This window comes from Hevea brasiliensis, chromosome 14, assembly GCF_030052815.1.
Source record: "Hevea brasiliensis isolate MT/VB/25A 57/8 chromosome 14, ASM3005281v1, whole genome shotgun sequence".
NCBI classification, from domain to species: Eukaryota; Viridiplantae; Streptophyta; class Magnoliopsida; order Malpighiales; family Euphorbiaceae; genus Hevea; species Hevea brasiliensis.
In genome coordinates this window covers 90501264-90508008 of record NC_079506.1, presented here as the reverse complement: position 1 = coordinate 90508008, position 6745 = coordinate 90501264, and positions in this window count along the sequence as shown.

The window sequence follows — 6745 nt, the reverse complement described above, 5'->3', positions numbered from 1 at the left end:
TGTTGTTCAACCGTAAGATTTACGGTTGGCATGAGAAGAAGCTGATGGTATATGCAGATGACTCCATTGCAGACAGATGCCAAAGGCTTTTCTGTATTATGTTTACCACTCCTATGAAGGAAAGAATCCAGAGTTCAGCACTTCAGCTATATTTATATTTAAGTATGAATCCAGAGTTCATTTATATTTGTATTCCATATTTTTATTGTTTGAAAGAAGTTAATGTCTAATAAAGTTGAATACAAAAGAGCCCCATAGGCAATCCCAAAGAAGTTTAGATTTTTTTTTTTTTTTTTTTTATCAAAGGCAGATATTTCATTTGATTAAGTGGGGCCCAAGCCCAAATACAGAGGCTTAATGCAGTCTGATCATAACAACATAACCCCATATTTAACCTGCAGCCTTAACCCAGCTTCCATCAACATTTCAAAATCCCAGGTCTGATAGTCGGTTGCATGCAAGGCATGGAAGGGCATCTTCGTATCAAACAGAGCGTCGCAGTCTAGAAAAGGCCACAAACGAATGTGGAACCAGAAAAGCCCAAAGGGCCATGAGAGCAACAATTGTTTCTCATATTTTATGAAAAAATTGGAACTATTAAGTTCATAACAAGAACTCTCTCTCTCTCTCTCTCTCTCTCTCTTTATATATATATATATATATATATATATATATATATATATATATATATATATATATATATATATATATATATATATAAAGCGAAAAACGATGAGAAACGATGAGATTCTCTAAGAAGAAGCTAAATTAAAGTAAATAAAATGAATCAATTTAATTTCAAAGTCTTTGACTGTTTATAATAAAATTTATTTTTTTTTATAACATATTAAATTAGACAAATAGGATAATGACCTTAATTCACCCGTACAATTATATTTTACTAAAAAATAAGAGATGTTTAGTTTAATTAATTTGTAGTATTAACTTCTATCAATAAACTCATTAATAGAGTTGGTAAGTTATAATTCCATTTGTCAATATGATCTAAACTTGTTTTACTTAAAATTATTTGTATTTCATATATTGATAATTTGAATATCTCTAACCCGAATGACTCACAAAATTAAGAATTCAATTGAAAGATAAGCTGACGATTTGAGTGATTCACTTGAATTATTGACCCATTCATATCAACCTTCTAATTCATACGAAAATGAAATTATGAGCATTAATTTTCTAATAAATGTTAGTTAATTAACTCCAAACAAATCACAACCAAAAAAATTGACTTGAATTTAAGCCCTTATATATATATATATATATATAAAATAACTTGATGGTTAACATGAATCAAGTGTAATTCAAAATGACTAAATTTGATTTTGATAAAAAATACACAAGACCCCATGAATACTATTCAAAATAATACTCAGAATAGGAGTGAGCATTATTTGATTCAAATTAAATAAACCTAACCGAATCGCTTTAATTCGGTAATTCAGTTCGATTTTTAAAATAATTTGGTTTGGTTTTATTTTATATTATAAAAATTTCGGTTATTTCAGTTCAGTTTGGTTTTGAAGAGAAAAAAACGGTTAAACCGAAACAAACCGAATAGTTTTATTGATTTTTAAATTGATTTATTTTTATGAGAAATTTATGAATTATATATAATTATATATATAAATTATTTAATTTCATTGATTAATAGTTATTAGGTTCAAACCAAGGTCAAAATTAAACCAAATAACTTGAAAATCAAGTCTAAATTAAAAAATCAATCAAAAATCAAAACCGATTGATTTGAACCGAACCAAACCGAAACAGAGCGATTCGATTCGATTCAATTTTTTATCTATTTAGGTTCGGTTCGATTTCTAAAATATGTAATTCAATTTTTATTATTTAATTCGGTTCGATTCAGTTCGTTTTGAATCGAATGCTCACCCCTAACTCTGATGACTCAAAGCATTTTACCATAATTACTAATTAATAAAACGGTAATTATAAACTAAAATAGTGATTCCAGATAGTATATAGCAAATCAATAAAGAGCAAGTATGTATACACAAGTGAACCTATAAAATTATAACTACTAAATAACTATTAAATAATTTTTATTTTTTTTTAATTTGCTAATTGATTGGAGAGTAAATTGTAGTCGTGAGTAATCTATATACTCTATCAAAAATTTTTAAATTTTTTATATTATTTTTTATGTTGGTGATTAATTTTATTTATGTAAAAATATAATATATTAATTTATATTTTTTATTATATTTTAATTAATAAAATAATTTTTATTCTGATAAAAATAAAATAAAATTGTGGTCGTAGATTGTGGGTTAGGATAGGGAAAAGAAAAGAGTTGATAGTTTAACATAGTTTAGTAGTTGTCAAATGAGCTGTCTCCCATTAACATCGTTATCAAAATAATGTTAGCAAAATGACAATTGACTTCGTACCTCACTCATTTATGTGACCACATGAAGGCTTTTTGTTTGGGAGGGAAAGAAAATGGAAGAAAAGTAAAAATTATATATAAGGAAAATCGTCTTGTAAATTTCTCCCCTAGAAAAATCTCTTGCAAGCGGCAAGAATTTTCCATTGACATTGACCATAGCAAAGTGACATGAAGGCTTTGTTTGGGAAAGAAAGAAAATGAAACTTGTAAATATGTTGGCTATCATGCCCCTTCCAAACTAAGCTTAGAAAATCTTTCCCACCTTCGGTAAGTGGCAAACTTGTATTTTCCGATGACATTAACCAGCCGAAACCAGGCTAAAAAAATCCTATTTCCGATGAAAATGAAAATTAAAATGTGCCCCTTATTTCAGAAAAAAAAAAAAAATGAATAGGCTGTCTTTTTTTTTCAAATTAATTTACTTTTTTATGAAAAGAAATTTTCCCTTTAACTTCATTTATTTCGAAAAAAAAATTTCCTAGAAAATATTTTTCATATTTGATCACTCAAAAAATTAGATTAATGAAAAATATTTTTTTAATTAAAAAAAATTAAATCACTTTTAAATTTTAATAATTTTATTAAAATATAAAAATACTTATACATATATAAAATGTAATACCCCTAATTTTTAAATTTATTATTTTGTGGGTAAATATTAATATTTTATTTTATTTAAATTTTAGGAAATTATTTGAAATTTTTTCGGATTTTAGAAATCGGGTTCGATTTTTCGAAAATATAAAACTTTGATGATTTTTTAAAATTTATTTAAAGACCACGTGGCAAAACTAAAAATATATTTGGATTCTACGAATTTTTCTGAGTTTTCTAGAATTTTTTTCGAAATTTTTGGGTCTCGTTTTCAATCCAAAGGTAAAGTAAAAATTCAAAATTTTGTATCTTGAATCGGAACGATTGAATCTAACCGGACCGATCTGACCGGTCGAATCGGACCGGCCTTTCTTTTTCTTCTTCTCCCTTTCGCCGCGCACCCGACCTCTCTTCCTCTCTCTCTCTCTCGTTTTCTCTCTCCTCCCTCCTCCCCAGGCCGCGCTGCCGCCACCCAGCCCTCCCCACCTCGCCGGTGCGCCGCCCCAACCTTGCCCCACCGCCGGCCGGCCGGCCTTCCAGGCGGTCGAAAATGACGCACGAAGAGGAGCGACGCGCAGCACGCCGTTTCGGCTTCCCGACTAAAATCCGATCGATCCGGCCACCGATTGAGCCAGGTCTTGTGTCAAACACCATCTACACCTCGAGAGCTTTCCATAGACACCAAGAACACCAAAATCCATTGAGCGATTTGCCTAATTTTTGTCTGGGAAGTTTTAGCCCATTTCGATTTTTGAGCTAGATTTCTCGTAAACCGTGAACCCCAAGAGAAAACCGACACACCCGAGCGCTCCACTTATCGAGAGCTTCGCGGCAATATAAATTTCAAAATTTTTCGATACCGTTTTTCGGTGAGTCCCACAAAACTTCGTAGTATTTTTCCGAGCATTAAATGAGCTTAGAAAATTCCGTAAAAATTTTATACTAACCCCCGTGTTGTGGGTTTCGTGTAGGTATTTTCAATTTGCAGAAATTCAATGGTTGCCCGGGTCTGTGAATTTCCGGCCAGACAGACAGGCTAACGAAAAAGTCTCAGAATTGGGTCGAGATTTTGGCTACCCTACCATTGTCAAACGTCCCGAGCGCGTCCCCAGAGTCGGAATCGGCATAGGTAAACCTGAACCTTACTTTTTTATAATTTTCTAGTGCTTGAATGAGATTAAAAATCCATAAAATATTCGTGGTAGCTCAAAAAATTATGATTCTTTTTGCATTAACTTAGTAATATTGCTAAGGACCGCGGGGCAAAATTTTAAAATTTTTAGAGCTTATTTTGGTAGTTTTTGCAAAAAGGGTCAATTATAAGAACTAAACTGTAATTTTACATATTGTGATTGATGACTGTTTGGATGGGCCCAGGAGGGGCTGTGTGATGTGATTGAGTTGTGGATGTATGGTTTGCGAATATAGAAGTGTGTTTTAGCCCTTTTGCAGGTTGGGTAGGTCCTAGGTGTAGGGGAGACTCTGTCGGATTTTCGACACGACTTAGGACATTTTTTGTCTTTTCTTAGTTTGTATTGAGTCAAATGTACTAAATAATTATAATAAAAATTATCAGATGAGCCAAGACAGCCTTTTTCCTCTGCCCAGCCGCTACAGTGACTGCGGTTAAGTCTGTGAGTAAAATATTAATTTTAATTATAATTTCGATATTATTATATATTCAAGCATGCCCATGCATCACTTATAAATATGTATCTATATAGTTAAACTCTAGGCATGTTTTATGTTGCATTCACAACTATTAAAGTGCCGTGGATGTTGTTGTGGTAATTTGGAGCGGTGTGCATGAGTTGGCGTGCGTGTGGTATGGTGTTGGCTATGGACAGGACGGGTAGACACGGCTTGAGTTCTTCGCTGGGACCCTGATTTGGTTTATTAAACAAAAGTCCCATTGAGTTCTTCATCGCACGAGTTGGATTAAAAGAGCTGTATAGGGGATCAGCTCCCATATATTTATGGTTTGACATTACCGGGTGTGTGAGTACTCCAAATTACCTTTTTGCTGTTATGATGTGAAAATATTGATGATGTTGCATTTCACTCTACAGGGTGCATTAGTTTTAGATAACTATAGAGATTATGATTAAAATTGATATTTTACTCTCTGAGTCGAACGCTCACTCCTGTTCATTATTTTTCCAGGCTACAGGAGGATTATTGTTGTGGTTAACCTGCTTTTCTTCTTCGCAAGTTGTTTATTAATGTTTGTGTAATTCTGTTAACTCCTAGAATTTCCGCATGTGTTAGAAATATTCATTTTATTTGGGTTTGTAATATAATTACCATGTTGGACTGGATGAGGGAGCTGAGCTCCCATTTATTTTTATGACATTTGAGTATGTGGAGGGTGAGCTGAGCTCCCCAATTGATTATATATTATGTTTACAGGTCGGGTGAGTAAAAAATTTTCCGTTGAAAGATCAATTTTATGGCAAGACTCTGTCCGGTTGAATTCTTGAAATTGGGACCAAATGGGCCTTAGAATTGGGTTGAGTAATAGTTAGGCTTACTACGGGCCTCAGGGGCTTTAGGCTGGCGCAGGTCCTAGTGCCGGTCCGGCCCATAGGTTGGGTCGCGACATAAAATAAGCACATAGTATTAATTTAATATTATAAGTAAATAATAAAAAATATTTTTTAAAAAAATTCATATACAAGTAATATTTTGTGAAACAAAGGAAATTTTAATAATTTTTTTAAACATTCAAACACAAAAATGTGAACTTTTTTTAAACAATAATTTGTAAACACAAATTAAATAGAATCTAATGCAGCAACTTATTCATGATCTTAGTTGGGTGACAGCGCTACCAATTTATTTATAAATAAAAATTTATTTAATTTAAAATTACTTGTTAAGTAAAAAATTATAATAAAAAGAATAATTAATAATTAAAAATTATTAAAATTTTTAATATTTTAATTATTACAAAAAATTATGGGTATTTTATACATTATAAATCATGTGGCAAAAGCTAAATTTGTAATTGCATATCTCTAAATCAATTTCAAAACTACTGTTTTTAAATACTCAGTTTTATAGTGTTATATATTAATATTTGCCATATTGAGTATGGTAAGATTATTCCTTTTGAAAAAAAATCATTTTGTTAAAAAAAATTAAATGTATTCTCACATAATTATATTATTTTTGAAATAATTTTCATTTTATTAAAAATAAATTTTTTATTTAAGTTAAAATAATTGTGTAACGACCAGTAAGATCGGTATTGTCGCTTTGGCAGTGGGCCTCACGGATTGTCCCTTGGGAGGTTTCGCTCCCAAAGCGTGATTTTTAGTTGGTGACCCACATATATGCCCCAGAGTCACTTCTCCCTTTTCCTTGGTGGGCCGGGCGGCACCTGTTGGCGTCACGTTTCGCCGTCCCCACTGTCCGTTACCCAAGGGACAAATCCGTGAGGCCCACGGCCAGCGGACAATCTTGGCGGGTGGGTCGTTACAATTGGTATCGAGCCGACTCCTCCGATGCAGTGGGTGCGAGGACGCCAACGGAGTTGGTGGGTTGTAACGATTTGTGGGGGCGATACGTCATGCGCTGCAGTGCGCCACATCGGAAATGGGAGAAGGGAATCGGGCCATATATGTGAGTCACTTAAAAACTAGTCGCGCTTTGGAGCGAAACCTCCAAGGACAATCCGTGAGGCCAAAGCGACAATCTTGAATTTGTGGTGTCGTTACAAATTGA